The sequence below is a fragment of the Arabidopsis thaliana genome, chromosome 3 (genome assembly GCF_000001735.4).
Source record: "Arabidopsis thaliana chromosome 3, partial sequence".
Taxonomy (NCBI): domain Eukaryota; kingdom Viridiplantae; phylum Streptophyta; class Magnoliopsida; order Brassicales; family Brassicaceae; genus Arabidopsis; species Arabidopsis thaliana.
In genome coordinates, this window is record NC_003074.8 from 14,978,240 (window position 1) to 14,994,896 (window position 16,657).

The 16,657-nt window shown below is 36.9% G+C and overlaps 5 pseudogenes across 5 annotated transcripts; 3 read left to right on the forward strand and 2 right to left on the reverse strand.

The window, feature by feature from the left end:
* Positions 1-1,552: 1,552 nt before the first annotated feature.
* On the forward strand, positions 1,553-4,441 carry AT3G42913 (annotated as a pseudogene; the record flags this gene model as incomplete). Its single annotated transcript has 1 exon — positions 1,553-4,441.
* An 844-nt stretch (positions 4,442-5,285) lies between these two features.
* On the forward strand, positions 5,286-7,417 carry AT3G42916 (annotated as a pseudogene; the record flags this gene model as incomplete). Its single annotated transcript has 1 exon — positions 5,286-7,417.
* A 1,262-nt stretch (positions 7,418-8,679) lies between these two features.
* On the reverse strand, positions 8,680-9,189 carry AT3G42920 (annotated as a pseudogene; the record flags this gene model as incomplete). The annotated part of the gene is made up of 2 exons: positions 8,680-8,832; positions 8,917-9,189.
* A 2,505-nt stretch (positions 9,190-11,694) lies between these two features.
* Positions 11,695-12,213, forward strand: AT3G42922 (annotated as a pseudogene; the record flags this gene model as incomplete). The annotated part of the gene is made up of 1 exon: positions 11,695-12,213.
* Positions 12,214-15,428: 3,215 nt separating this feature from the next.
* AT3G42924 lies at positions 15,429-16,342 on the reverse strand (annotated as a pseudogene; the record flags this gene model as incomplete). Its single annotated transcript has 1 exon — positions 15,429-16,342.
* Positions 16,343-16,657: the final 315 nt, after the last annotated feature.

Consider the following 16,657-nt stretch of genomic DNA (forward strand, 5'->3'; position numbering starts at 1 on the left):
ACTCTACAAGACTTGTTGATCTATCAAAGCTTCTTCGGATCCTCCTCATTCCCCACTCAACCAGACATCTGAGCATACAGATAGGAGAGGAAGAAGCATCTACTCGAGCAATTGATCACTCGGATCATGGAGGCAAAGGCGCAGACTTTGCAGCACCTTGTTTACTCGATCCCCAAGATCGAGCAATCGCCCAAACCGCCCAAACCGCCTCAAGTCTTTTGTCTTCTAGTGAATCTAGGGTTTTCAACATTTTAGTATAAATAGATCGCTTTGGGGTTTGTCCAAAGGATCTAGCTTTTATCTCTTAGTTTTTGCTTGTGTTCTTGAATCTTAAAACCTTAATTACTCTTAATCTATTTTGTTTTTGCATTTAGTTCTTTGAGTAGAGTTGTTTAACTTGTTTAGATCCACATTTTGGTATAATTTCAGTAATTTCTGGGTTTGTGTTCTTGAGTATGTTGCTTTAGTAGTGATTAGGGTTCTTGAGGATGGATTAGATTAGGGTAATCTCTAGGTTAGTCAGGTGGTTATGATTAGGTTAGATCCCTTTTGGATTCGTTGGCCCCTATGCGGTTTTCGCTGGCTAATGTGGCAATTCGACCTTAGGTATCCAGCGTCCAAAAGATGTTCAAATGGATGACTGATCTACGAATTCCAGAGATTTGTAGACTCTAGACCAAGAGATTGGCTAGACTGCTTATTGACTTTGGTAGATTGTTGCTTAAACCCTCCTCTCCTATGTTTCATCAACGAGAGTTGAGATTAGGAAGTGGTAGAGTTATGGGAGTCTCTGTCACGAGAGTGGATTGACCCGGTTTTTGAATCTATCGTCTAGGGTATCTGCCTTTCGCCTGTTAGCCACCTGATGAACCCTAGAGTTGCCCTTATCAATGAATCCATCCTTAGGACTTCTATTCTTCTTAGATTTATTTGTATTTACTCACTGTTTGCACTTTTATTTACCAGTTATTTGTGTCACCTCTTGATTGCATTTTAGTTCTTAAATTTGTTGCATGTTGGTTCTACTCGACCCAATGATCAGGAAGGGCTTTTAAGTTCTTATTTTTGTTGTTTAAATCCTGACCTAGGATTGTTACTAGAAACCAACCATCTCTATAATCTGGCTTGACTTAGTTGCTTTTGTACACATCTTGATTGCTAGCAATAACAGTAGACTGGATTGACACCCCCTATAGATGCATCGACATGTTAGTGTTTAAAGGGAATTGAACTGAACTGAACCTCACTTCAGCAAATAAGTAGGCCTAAAAAACCTACTTATCAATTTGACGCTGTTGCTAATTCATTGTTGCATTGTTACATTCAAGATATCAGAAAAAGTTAAGATCAAGTTCTTTTACATTTATCAAGTTACTAACTCTTATTTTCGTCTGTTTGTTTTTGTGATATAGGTACTAATCTTTGTGCATGCAAACTCGATCCAAAGTTTCTGCACACCTACTACCATTCAAAGACAGGATTGACAAATTACCTCGTGAGTTACAAGAAACCAAAGCAAAGGCAGCCTGTGATCAGCAAAGACCAGCTGCTATGGATCAACAGAACATACCAGTTGATGTTCAAGATCCACCTAATGTTGATCAACCAAGAAACATTGGTGCTGGTGTGCCCCAAGTAATCATAACCATAGACAAGGGATAGTGCCACCACCAGTTCAGAACAACAACTTTGAGATCAAGAGTTGTCTTATCTCCATGATCCAAGGAAACAAATTTCATGGTTTACCTATGGAAGATCTTCTGGACCATCTTGACAGCTTTGATAGGCTCTGTGGCCTTACCAAAATCAATGGTGTCACTGAAGATATGTTTAAGCTCAGACTATTTCCCTTCTCTTTGGGAGATAAGGCACACCACTGGGAGAAGACTCTACCCCCAGACTCGATCAGCTCTTGGGATGATTGTAAGAAAGCTTTTCTTGCCAAGTTCTTCTCTAATGCTCGCACAGCTAGATTGAGGAACAAGATCTCAGGCTTCACACAGAAAAACAATGAAACTTTCTATGAAGCTTGGGAGAGGTTTAAAAGCTACACCACTCAGTGTCCCCATCACGGTTTCAAGAAAGCTTCATTATTGAGCACACTCTACAGAGGAGCTTTACCAAAGATCAGAATGCTACTCGACACTGCCTCAAATGGAAACTTCCTGAACAAGGAAGTAGCAGAAGGATGGGAGTTGGTCGAAAATCTAGCACAATCTGATGGGTGCTACAATGAAGACTATGATCGCTCAGTGAGAGGAACTGGAGGCAGTGAAGATAAACAGAGTAAAGATATCAAGGCTCTGAATGAAAAGCTAGACAAGCTATTGATGGCTCAGCAGAAGCAGATACACTACATCACTAATGAAGAGCATTTCCAAATGCAAGAAGGGGGGAATGATCAAACTGAAGAGTTGTGCTACATTCAGAACCAATGAGGGTTCCACAAGGGCTACAACTACTACAAGCCCAACCCAAACCTCTCCTACAGAAGCGCTAATGTAGCCAACCCCCAAGATCAAGTGTATCCACCACAACAAAATAAGTCTAAGCCATTTGTTCAGTATAACCAAGGTTATGTCCCTAAACAACAGTTTAATGGAGGCTACCAACAGCAGAATCCACCATCAGGGATCACTAAACAACCACAACAAGCACCAGCAGCTCAAGATCCTGAAATTAAGCAACTTAGTCAACAGATCATTCAAGGACAAGCTACTGGAGCTATGGCTTTTGACAAGAAGATAACTGAATTACACAACAAGATTGATTGTTCTTTCAACGATCTAAATGTCAAGTTCGAAACTCTGAATTCCAAAATCAAGTATCTGGAGAGTCAATTTGCATCAACCTCTGCTCTGAAGCATCCTCAACAACTTCCAGGGAAAGCAGTTCAGAATCCTAAGGACTATGCTACTACAAATGCTATCACCATCCACCAAGAAGATGAGTCTCCACCAGGTCATCAGACTCCCCATACTGAGGACAATATGATTCAAAAAGGGGGGGGATTCAACTTAAATTGATGCACCTTCCACCCAGCAATTCATATGGACTATAGAGCACATACCTTTGCTGAATACTCACCACTTTGAAAAACATTTCAAAAGAGAAAAACTCAAGAAGGATCAGAATCAAGAAATGATTAGTAGAGTCATCACTTAAGAAACTTACAAGAAGAAAGTCATCCAAGAAAAGCTTGATGATCCCGGTTCATTCACTCTGCCATGCTCTCTAGGACCATTGACATTCAATAGGTGCCTTTTTGATTTGGGAGCATCTGTTAGCCATATGCCTCTCTCTACAGCTAAAAGGCTAGGGATCATGGAATACAAGTTCTTCTACTTAGCTTTTCTCTTAGCTGATGGTTCTGTTGCATATCCTCATGGTCTAATAGAAAATCTGCCTATCAAGATTGGAAATGTTGAGATACCTACAGATTTTGTGGTATTGGACGTAGATGAAGAAGGCAAGGATCCCCTGATCCTAGCCAGACCATTCTTAGCTTCAGCTAGAGCAGTCATAGATGTCAGGAATGGAAAAATTGATCTAAACCTTGAAAAAGGTATCAAGATGAGATTGGACATCAGCAAGGCTTCAGGGAAATCAACTATAGGAGGTAAGAGTTTTGGGATTTAGGACATAGATGTTGATGAAGAAACAGAAGCTGGAACCCTACCAAGAGTTAACTATACTTCTCAACTCAGCAAGCTGAAGAGAAATTTTGACCACAAGAAGAGAGCAATAGAAGGGTTAGCTCAGACTGAAGATCCTACAAAAGATGACTGGTATGAGATGAGAAAAAAATTTAAATGGCAAAGAAGAGTCATAGAGGGATTATCTTCAAGGGTGATGAAGCTGAAAGATCAACTATGGATGTTTGAAAAAAGAGTTAATAAGTTTTCAATGAGTATTGATCCAAAGAAGATGGGAACTGCACTAGCTATCAAAGAGGACGAAGATTTCACAACAGAATGGTTTGCACCAGAAGATAAAAAAGAATTTCACTTAGAGGAAAGAAGCTTGGAGAGGAAGTTGTTGAGTGAGGAGGAAATCCCTATTCCGACTTATTCTCCAGGAGTGCTTAAACCGCCCACTAACCCCTCTACTGAAGAAGAACACTTGATTCTTGATTCTGTTGCTGAAGAACTCCTGGACTCATGATAGAATACAAAGCTAAAGAGGATACCATTGGGGAGCTAACTTACAAGATGGAAGAACTGAACCATGCAATCTTGGAACTTGAAGAAATGGTTAAAGGCTACCCCAGTTTTGAAATTGAGGATTGGTCAAAGGAACCTGGTTCAGAAGAAGAAGACTACTCTGCTGATCAAAAGGAAGCTTATTTTGAAGAAAAATCAAATGAGTACTCATCCTACCATATGTCAAGGGGGAATGCAGAGTATGATTCATGCACTTAAGATTCAACCACTGAAGATGAGGACTTCTCTGCTCCTCTCTTCAACCTTTTTTCTGACTAAGCCTTGTAAGAGTCAAGCTTAGTGACTTAAAACAAGCTCACTTGGGAGGAAGTCCCATGTCTATCCATGTATATAAATTTATATTTCCCTTGTTATTTTTGATGTTTTTGTTTAAGTGTTTCAGGTTTATTTCATTGACCCTAAGGAAGTCAATGATCGAGTAAATTCAAACCAAGTCAACTAAGATCTCAACCGTTGATCGAGTAAGTGAGGAAGGATGTTTTGAGCCGTGCGATTGAATGACTAAATGTGGGAAATCACGCTCACCGTTTGATCGAGTGATCAAGGGATAAGCATTCTCCACCGTTTGATTAACTATTGCGCACTTCAAGAGGATGCTCGATCCTTCACTCGAGCTTGAATGATTCGGCGACCAAGGAGTGATGTTGAGTGGCCCACTTGTTCCCCTTCACTTCATTACTCAACGGACAAACCATTTACCCATGCCCCTCACCATTTCCAACTCGCTTTTACTATCCTTCCAAAGAGAATCCCAAGACCATCATCCTCCACCCATTGAAATCGCCAAACACTTTTGAAACTCTCTCTTTCATCATCTCATTTTCGCAAACTCTCTCACAAAGCTTCAAAAGTTTCATTCCAAACTCTCCCTATCACTCTTCACGAATTCGTTCTCACTTCACCATATTTCACCAAAGTTACTCGATCACTTCCAAGTCCATCCTCAAATTTTTGATCGGTTTTTAAGCTCAATTTCCATCACCAAAAACCGAATCCTTTCCAGCTTGATACCTCTTGGAGAGTCGTTTTTGATTGCTTTGTTGAATCTCACCACCAATCTCCATGGATTCAAGAAGGAAGAGTTCATCTTGGGCAAGAAGATCCTCTGTTGATAATGAAGAAGTTGAGGCTTTTGACATGAGTGGCATGACTGAACGCCAAATTCGCCAAGCTCGCTGTACTCAAAGATCAAGTTTGATCCAAGGTGGAAGTTCAAGCCGCTCAGCCATGCAAAGAGAAGAAGTAGCTCGGGGAAAGAGGGTCGTTGAGGCTGAAGAAGAACACCATGAAGAGGCAGCCTTTGAAGATGCGGTTTCTGAGGAAGAGGGTGAGATCATCGGGGATGATACACCAGCCCCTGTTGGGAGAAGAAACCGGCCAAGGAGGAAGAGAGAGCCAACCCCAAGCGAGTACTATCAATACTTGAAGAAGTTGAAGTTTGAGGGAACTAGATACCCTCATAAGGAAACGATGCAAGAGCTTGGTATTTGTGGTGATGTAGAATACTTGATGGAATTGGCCAATCTTGCAACGTTCATGAGCTGCCAATGTGGGGGATTTAAAGAGGAGAGCTGCCAACTCCTTGCAACCCTCAAGGTACACTTCTGTGTTGATGATTCGGAGAAAGAAGAAAGAGGGGTCTTGGTTACATAACTTTCAAGGTTAGGGATGTCGAGTATACTCTTGATATTCGCCATGTTGATACCATTTTTGGGTTTCCAAGTGGAGAAGGAATCCGCCAAGACTAAGACCAAGATGAGCTAAAATCTCTTTGGAAGACAATCGCCGGCTCAAAGCCCTACTCGCCAGCCAAGAGCAAGAGTTCTTCAATTCGAAGTCCCGTGATTAGATACCTCCACCAATGCATCGCCAACACCCTCTTTCCAAATAAGACCACCGTATTTGTTAGCGAAGAAGAGTTATGCATGATTGACCAATCTTTGGTCTTCATTCTGAAAGAGACAAAAGATGGGAGAAAGATGGCGGGTGATAGAGCAAACACTTTGCTGAGTGTTGTTCTTTTGGATCACCTATTGAGCTACAGAGAGTATGCTGCAACTATCCATCGCTCGGGAATTCGCGGAAGTCTTTGTGTTGGTGGTCTCTTAACGCTAAGACTGGGAGCTGTGGGGATGCAATTCGGAACCCCTGACGTGTTCCCCAAGTTCATTGACCTTGACTATCTCAAGGGGAAGGATTTTCTTGACAAGACAACTCCGGCGGATCACTATCTCTTCAAGTTCAACCATCCGGAGCTTGGACCCTCTTTGTTACCCCTACCATGCGAGAATTGAACCTTAGTGAAGACAAGACGCAACATCAATTTCATGCCATCTCTTCTGTCCTGAACATCGACATCGGAGGAGCCAGAGAAGATGAACAAGAGTATACTCAAGTCGACTATGAGCAACAAGAGTATTATACTAAGGCTGACTATGAGCAGCAAGTCGAATTCGAGCAACATAGCGAGCAACCGGAGCAAGAGACCAACAAATTCGAGCAAGCTCATTATGACTGACCAAGGAGGAGATGAGATAGCTGAAGTTCACAAGAAGCTCGGAGTGCTTGAAGAGCTTGGGAACCTTCACAGCAAAACGATGAAGGGTTTCAAGAAGAAGATGAGAACAATGAAGAAGTCGCTGAAGAGTATGGCTGCTCAAATCAAGGACTTCCAGAGCAAGCCAAAGCCACCGTCTTCCACCCACGAAGTAAGAAGAAGCGGTTCCACGATAGTGTGATGTTGGCAGGAGATATCCGTCAACGAGCGCTGATAACACTGTATTTTACTTATTTTAGGCTTGTATTTATCATCATTTAGCTTAGTGATCACTCATTGTTTCATATCATTTGCATCACATTTAGCTTATTTTGCACACTTAGGCATTTAGGATCATCTTGCATACATATTGCATGTTTTGGTGTGTTTTCAGGTGCAAAAGGAGCTTACAAGGATTCAACTCGACCCTCTACTCTACCCAACCAGGAGGGAAGCAGTAGAGCATTCTACTCGACCAGTTCAGTCGATCCAGGCAGCCATAGAGGAGGAAGCAATTCACTCGACCCACTTACTCGATCAAGGCAGCCTTAGAGAAAGCAGCAGATCGATTTACTCGCCCCTCCTATCGATCCTCTACTCGACCCATTTACTCGACCAAGGGCGACCTACTCTACAAGACTTGTTGATCTATTGTTGATCTATCAAAGCGTCTTCGGATCCTCCTCATTCCCCACTCAACCAGACATCTGAGCATACGAGTACGAGAGGAAAAAGTATCTACACGACCAATTGATCACTCGGAGCATGGAGGCAAAGGCGCAGACTTTGCAGCACCCTGTTTACTCGATCCCCAAGATCGAGCAATCGCCCAAACCGCCCAAACCGCCCAAACCGCCTCAAGTCTTTTGTCTTCTAGTGAATCTAGGGTTTTCAACATTTTAGTATAAATAGATCACTTTGGGGTTTGTCCAAAGGATCTAGCTTTTATCTCTTAGTTTTTGCTTGTGTTCTTGAATCTTAAAACCTTAATTACTCTTAATCTATTTTGTTTTTGCATTTAGTTCTTTGAGTAGAGTTGTTTAACTTGTTTAGATCCACATTTTGGTATGATTTCAGTAATTTCTGGGTTTGTGTTCTTGAGTATGTTGCTTTAGTAGTGATTAGGGTTCTTGAGGATGGATTAGATTAGGATAATCTCTAGGTTAGTCAGGTGGTTATGATTAGGTTAGATCCCTTTTGGATTCGTTGGCCCCTATGCGGTTTTCGCTGGCTAATGTGGCAATTCGACCTTAGGTATCCAGCGTCCAAAAGACGTTCAAATGGATGACTGATCTACGAATTCTAGAGATTTGTAGACTCTAGACCAAGAGATTGGCTAGACTGCTTATTGACTTTGGTAGATTATTGCTTAAACCCTAGTCTGCTATGTTTCATCAACGAGAGTTGAGATTAGGAAGTGGTAGAGTTATGGGGGTCTCTGTCACGAGAGTGGATTGACCCGGTTTTTTAATCTATCGTCTAGGGTATCTGCCTTTCGCCTGTTAGCCACCTGATGAACCCTAGAGTTGCCCTTATCAATAGATCCATCCTTAGGACTTCTATTCTTCTTAGATTTATTTGTATTTACCCGCTGGTTGCACTTTTATTTACCAGTTATTTGTGTCACCTCTTGATTGCATTTTAGTTCTTAAATTTGTTGCATGTTGGTTCTACTCGACCCAATGATCAGGAAGGGCTTTTAAGTTCTTATTTTTGTTGTTTGAATCCTGACCTAGGATTGTTACTAGAAACCAACCATCTCTATAATCTGGCTTGACTTAGTTGCTTCTGTACACATCTTGATTGCTAGCAATAACAGTGGACTGGATTGAGACCCCTATAGCTGCATCGACATATTAGTGTTTAAGGGAATTGAACTGAACTGAACCTCACTTCAGCAAATAAGTAGGCCTAAAAAACCTACTTATCAAGCGCGAGAACGACATACTGAATCCGCAATGAAGGGTCATCAGTAACTTTCTTCTTAAGCATTGTGATTACACGGGCAACAGTGACATCCGACTCAAGTCCGAATAAAGTGCTATAAAACGGAATCTCTTTCCCAGCGGTCCCCTTCTTCTTTTTTTTCTGAACAGCAAGATATTAGCCACAAGCAAGACCAGTTACGAGATGAAACTCATAGAGAGAAAATCGAACAGGCGTACCAGCATAAACAACCCAGATCTCGTTTGATTTGTTGATATCCAACTGTCGCACAAGAAAATATAGACCGGAAGTGACAGACCAGGCCGGTTTGTTTGGAAATTTCAACAGCCCACCAAGGGGAGAATCTCTGATAAGCTGGATTTCGTTATCCTCTAACGAATCAATGATACCGTGAAGAGTCTTCATCTTGTTGTAAACATTGGCCCTTTCTCCAAGAGGTTCTTCGCCAGCAGAGATTAGACGATTAGGGAATTCAAGATCCATCATCTGCATACCCATGAAATAAATATGCGAATTGAATAGGTAATCGTTGCACTATATTTGAGATTTAATGGCGAACTTACAAGAATAATGGAGGAAAAAGCAGCACTTCAATCGGAGAGTCGAAAGCAAAACGGAGCAAAAAACCAGAAACCACATAGAGAAATGAGAGAGATGAGGGTAAATGTAATGAGATGAAGCGGTTGCAAAATAAACAAAAAAACACAACTCTTTGTTTCGCACCGTTCTCATGTTTATTATCACACCTATTCCCAAAAAATCTCGGAAACCAAATCTCGTAGAGAGATTTGATTTCTATAGGTTCTGACACACGGTACTGTTTAGCATATCTCACGCTTTATTCCCGATAGGCGGGTAGGGGTTAATAGGTCATAATTTCGGAACATACACTTTATAAATAGTGTCATATTGTGTCATTTAAATAATGAGTCTTCCATGGTCATCAATTGTAGAAATCCTCAATTTGAAAAATAATAATCTTACATTCAACTATGAATCTTCGTTATTTCCTCCATTTAATATCTATGGTGAATCGAATAATTTCATTTACTTTTCCTTCTTTTATTTTAGTAGTCAAACTATCATCTTAATTACAAATCTACTATCAAGGTTACATATATTATTAAAAATCCCCTATATAAAAACATTTTAAAAAATAAACCTTACCCTTAAATGTTATTAACAAGAATGTCATGTTGATGTGTCGTGGTAAGAAAGCTCCATAATCCAATTAATTATTTACCCTTCAGTTACTAGAGCATTTATATCAATTTGTCATTAGTATAACTACCATATATTTTCACTCAACTAATTAAACAAAATTATAATTTATTATCCAATTAACAAAATCAAATACCTAACATGAGTAATCTCAATAATCATTAATATAAAACCCTTTAAAATATATAATTTTGAACAATATATCAATCAAAATAGCATATGACGACTTACAATATATGATAAGCATGTTTATATCTGTATGTATATATTGTAACATATACATAAATTATATACCCTTCAGTTACTAGAATATTTACATCAATTTGCCATTAGTATAACTATCACATATTTTCACTCAACTAATTAAACAAAATTACAATTTATTATCCAATTAACAAAAGCGAACACCTAACATGAGTAATCTTAATAATTATTAACACAAACGCTTTAAAATATACAATTTTGAACAATATATCAATCAAATTATCATATGACTACTTACAATATATGATAAGCATGTTTATGTGTGTATGTATATATTGTAACATATACATAAACGATTTTTTGTATACTTATTATAAACATTCATACGTTATCATTAGTCATATTAATCATAATTATATATATTTTCTGTTGTATATAATGGATAAAATTGTATATATCTGAAACAAATATCTTATTATATCATTTCAAACATATTATATTTTTGTGAAGATAAAGTGAAATAACATGCCTAAGAAATTCTAAAATTTAAAACTTATTATATATAAAAGAAAAAATTATATAAAATTCACAGTTTAGATTCTCCTCCGATTTAATCTTTAATCCAATTATCTTTTTATTTGATTATAGAGAATTTTAACAAACCTCCTAAATCAAAAGATTTCAAAAATATTAAATCACTTTTTCAGGTTCAATGATTTCACGGGTAGAACGTATTCTGACACGAAATAAACGTAAATTTAAATAAAACAAAAAACTTTAGTTAAATATTTTGTTGTATACAAACAAATATTATATCTCACATAATGTTTTTACACATAATAATTTATTTCAATCGTTTAATCCCACACATAGTGTGGGTTCTTATCTAATATGCTTTTATACACAATCATATGTTTTCCTAGAAAATGCATGTTTTTTTATCACCACCACCTACAAGAACATTATACCAAATTCTGACGAAAATTATCTTGACCATGTAATGAAATACAGTGCGTGTGTACGACTCAATTATGCGCTTCAACTAGGTAAAATGTTAAGTTATAAAAAAATTCCGATTTTTGTATTGATTTCGTTGAGTGTTCTTTGCAAATGTGGCTTAATAATAATAAAAAAATAGTTGGGTCACAGGTTTTAAATGCAAAAAAGTTTAGACATGACTATTACCCATATTTATTAATGCAAACTCATAATTATATATTGTAATATTGATTATATACTTACATGTCAATAATATTGAGAGAAAAACAAAAACTGATACAATAAAATTTATATGGAAGAAGATGATGCTTGAGAAGTTTTGATTTTGTTGTTTTACAAAGTTTGAAAGCGAGAAAAATAGTGATAGTGGTAAGAAATTTATGTGTGATTTTCCTATTACATTAACTTGAATTTGGATTTGAAAGAAACCAACACTGTATTGGGACAAAAAATCTGCAAATTCTAAGTTTAGAAAGTGTGTAGTTGGAAATTCTTTTTATCTTTGTAGATATAAATGATCTTTTACTTCCATTTATGTGGTTCTGATGAATTTATGATGTATGTATGAAGATTTCTTGTATTTATTATGATTCATGAGTGTAGATATAAAGAAGAAGAATGGAAATCTGAACTAGATAAAGGAAGTTTTGGTCGGTGTGTATGTATTAAAGAAAACAAGAAATACACAGATTTGGCAGGTATATTATGTGAGGTTTTCAGTTTGAATTCCACTGAATGCAATCCTATAATTAGTTACGGGATGCCGGAAAATATGTCTATGATGATAGAAAGTAATCGCCCTCATGTCTACATTGACAATCAAATCAGCTTGGATACATTTTTTTTGATTCGTAATGCGGATCCTAGTGTAAACTTGTTTGTATCTTTTTGTACTACTGACAATGGATGAGTGAATAGTTTGGCTACAAAGGGAGGCCATGATGCTGTAGCTGGGTTAAGGAGTGAAAATACACCAAAAACCATGGTAGAGGCTTCAAATGTAGATGCAACTAGTGAGGACGTTGATGAATAAGAAGACGTAGAGAAGGATAAAACAGATGAAGGTGAAGAGGATGAGGATAAGTAAAGGATGGGGATCATAAGTTTGACAAAAAATTTAATGTACAATGAACCCCAAAAACATTTTAAAAATAAACTTTACCCTTACGTGTTATAAACAAAAAATGTCATGCTGACGTGTTGCGCTGAAAAAGTTTCATAGCCCAATTAATTATTTGTCCTTCACTTATTAGAATATTTACATCAATTTGCCATTAGTATAAATACCACATATTTTCATTCAACTAATTAAAAAAATTACAATTTATTATCCAATTAACAAAATCGAACACCTAACATGAGTAATTTTAATAATTATTAACACAAGACCATTTAAAAAATATACAAATTTGAACTGACAGAAAACTAACGGGATATCCGTCAGTTATGACATTATAAGAAATAAAATTTTATTCTTCTTCTTCACTTTGCTTTCTCTCCCAAAAATGAAAAATACGCAGATTTGCCGCCGATATCATCTTCCCGTCGTAATAGCCGGAAAACTCACCTCATATCTCAGATACGCATCTAACTTAGGCCATTTCATCTCCAATCTCCCTTTATGATGTAAATTATCACTTCCACTTTTAATTTTCTAAGTTTTTGATAGATGGTGAATTGGAATCTAAATCTGTTAGAATTGAATAGGATATGGATTAGTATATGTCCGATTTTGAATCTGGATTTGTTAGAATTTGTGTTAGATTAGTTTTTTCTATATGATTTCATAATTTTTGCAAAATTTGTGTTGTCTATTATATATGTGTGAGATTTGTTTTAGAGAAAGTTTTATATAATTTTATTATATGATTGTTGTTTTTCTATAGCCCATCTTTAAATTTTTTTTAAAATATTTTATAAAGACTATTAGAGATGGCATGGTGACTTCCCCCGAATTAGGACGAGAGAAGATGAACGAAATTATTTATGAGGTAATATTTTGTCTCTAAAATATTTTAATATGCTTTACTTCAAGTTGTTTAACTCATTTTTTTTATTTGACTTGTAGGAACCCCATAAATCCAAGGGACGTATTTTGGGTTAGGAAATTTTTCCTAAATATCATCTTCTTCTCGTTCATTGGGTTTCTCATATGCCCCATCTTTCGATTATCATCAAGCTATGGAAGAAAAGAATGAACGGATTGCGGTTTTAGAGAAAGAAATGGAAGAACAGAAAGCAGCAATGGAAGAACAGAAAGAGGAGAACATGAGAGGGATGCATAGTACAAGAAGAGAGACGAGTAGTTGGCAACGTTCATGAATGAGATGCGCTTAAACTTGCCATTATTTAAGGATTTTCCCTCTTTGTTATTTATGGATTTAAAATGTTTTTACTAATAATTATGTTGTTCTGAATTTAAATATTTATGAAATTACTAAATTTAAAAGTTTTAAATATATATTATTTTGAAAATTTAATCAATTTTAATTATGTAAAATTTTATATAGAAAAAATAATAAGACCCATTGGTAATAACGGACTTTTTACGTAACTTCCATTAGTAATCCGTCGGTAATGAAAAAATATTTTTTCGTATATTCCCTCAGTAATCCGTCGGTAATAACAGAGTTTTTTCGTATATTACCTCAGTAATTCGTCGGTTATGACGGATAAAATCGAAAAGTATGTTTCCGATAAACTGTTGGTATTCCCTCGAAAACCATCATCGACGGATTATCAATGGCTATGAACCGACGGAGTTTCGATGGATTAACTGACGAATGCTGCTGTCACTAATCCGTCGGTAATTGACCAATTGGAAATCCGTCGGTAATTGACCAATTGAAAATCCGTCAATAATCCGTCAATAATCCGTCATTACGAATGGAATTTCTTAACCGACGCTTTAGAACCAACAAACGCATCTGTTAGTTTTCCCTTGAGATTGCGACTCTTAAATACTATTAAGCTACGATTAAAATGGTGAGAGGAGCCCAACAGAAACATACATGTCATATTGGAAGATTAAGACCACGAGACCAAGAATTGAAGAAATTACTACGTCGGTTGCAAGTGTTTTCTAGGTTTCATCATTAATATCAATAAGATTCTTTGTTTGAGTCATCATATGGAATAAAGCTTTGCCTTTATAGCATTCATAAAAAAGCATTAGGCCGAAAACACATCAACACGAATCATACAATGGTGTCATCACTTCTAACCATTATTCCATTTGATGATCTCCAACATGAACCCTTTTGATTCAAATGATGAAACCTACAACCATATGCAACATCTCCGCCGTTAATGGTCTCACCGCTTCGAACCATTTAGACATTTGATGAATCCAAAAAGGACTGAGTTCTAATGGTTTATGATTTGCAAGTACAAGAAGAGAGTAAAGATTACCCTCTATTTAAAGGCACAATTAGGATATATGATGTATCCTTGTTGAGGAGAAGAATGATGGCCGTTAGATTCATCTCTAACGTCTAATTTTGAGTCATTTGAAAACTCTAGATTTTTTTCTATGTTATTCAACATATCTTTTTTTTTTGTAGGGTTATTCAACATATCTTAGACTAGCAATTTATGTTTAACCTAAATGTAAAATATCTTTACTTTCTCTTTTTAAATAATATTTTCTACATATATGTAGTTTATTCAAACTATTTTTATGAAGTTCAATAAATTTATATATATTACACTAAAAGTATTAAGTATTATACCCAATGATTAAATTTTAAATATGACTTCAGAAATTTGTCAATATAAATATATATGAAAATTTTATTATTAACTTTGACTACGAGTTTTCCAGACATACTTGAACGGGCTTCATAGCAAATTCAATCGGTTATATTAATTTGTGATACCACTACAACATGTTATGATACATCATCTATGAATGTGAAGCTCTTCTTGGAGTTCTTTTCCCTATAGCCATGGACTTGTCCTTATTCATAAAGATCAATTTGACTTGACATATATGACAAAACAAATTTAATGGATATTCATGTTTCCTGCAACAAAACTAAAGAAATGAAGATAGTAAGGTCACACAATATTTTGAAGACAATTGGGTTAAGATCTTTAAACTGGAATGGAGTTAAAACACATAAAGTGGGATAAGAAGATGTTATGAATGTTTGTATGAAGGATAATTATTATTGAATACAGAGTTTGAAATATATACACATACAACTATTGCTAGGGTATCCTAAGAAGATTAATTACATGATCTAATTTACATAAATAGAAGATATGATTGATCAAATCATTTGATATGATTGATCCTTAATATGCCCCCTCAAGATGGAGGGGCTTGGCGTAACTCCAATCTTGCTCGATAAATTTGTAAATGTGGCGCGGGAAAGTGGTTTGGTTAGTGCATCAGCCAACTGATCATTTGTAGAAACATGAACCACCCATAGCGCTCCCATTTGAACTTGATTTCTAAGAAAGTGATAGTCCAAAGCAATGTGTTTCATCCTTGAGTGAAAAACTGGGTTTGCACACAAATATGTTTCTTCAACATTATCACAATAAACAGTTGGAGCACTAGATAAGACAATTCCAAGCTCCTGAAGTAACAAACATACCCAACGAATCTCTATGGAGGCATTTGCAACAGACCTATACTCAACCTCTGTTGATGATCTCGCCACACCTCTTTGCTTTTTGGAGGACCAAGATATTGGATTGTGACCTAGGTAAACAACATAAGCATTTGTGGAAACATAGTCATCCGTATCTCCAGCCTAATCCGCGTTTGAATATGCATGAAGTGAGAGTGGATTGTTGCGTTTGAGAAGTATACCATGAGTTGGCGTACCATGGAGATAGCGAAGAAGTCTCTTAACAGCTTGCCAATGTTCTGAAGTTGGAGAATGCATGAATTGTGAAAACTTATTTACCGCATAGGAGATGTCGGGTCGGGTGAAAGCTAAGTATTGAAGACTACCCACTACACTTCGATACTCAGTAGGATCTGATAGCCGAACACCAGAATGAAGAGAGAGCTTTGGTGTTAATGCCGTTGGTGTGTGATACGGTTCACCAATCCTATTACCGCAAAAGGCCACGTCAGGAGAACGAAGCTGAGTTGGAAGCTGTCGTGGAAGCGAAGGGAAAAGAAGGAGAGAAAGACTCCAAGTGAGAAGGAGGGTTTCCTGAGAAGACTTGAAGTATAAATAAGCCATTGTGGCATTTATTTCCTTTTATGCTTTTATCTGGGTTTTTCTTGAGATTTATTGTTAGAGAGAGATTGTCCCGGTGATGTGCCAGAAGAGAGTCTCTATGTTGAGCTCTGTGTAATCGTTACTGGTGAGAGTGGTGAACGATTGTATTTCTCTTTAACCGATCGATTATCTCGTTGATAATCGATCAAATTTATCTCAGTTTTCAAATCATACTTTCAATAAAAGCTAATATCTCTTTATTCATCATTTTGTTGAGTTTTGAGTTGATCGATCATCTTAAATCTATCATTGGTGCGATGATCTCGGTTCGTTGTAAGTCGCGA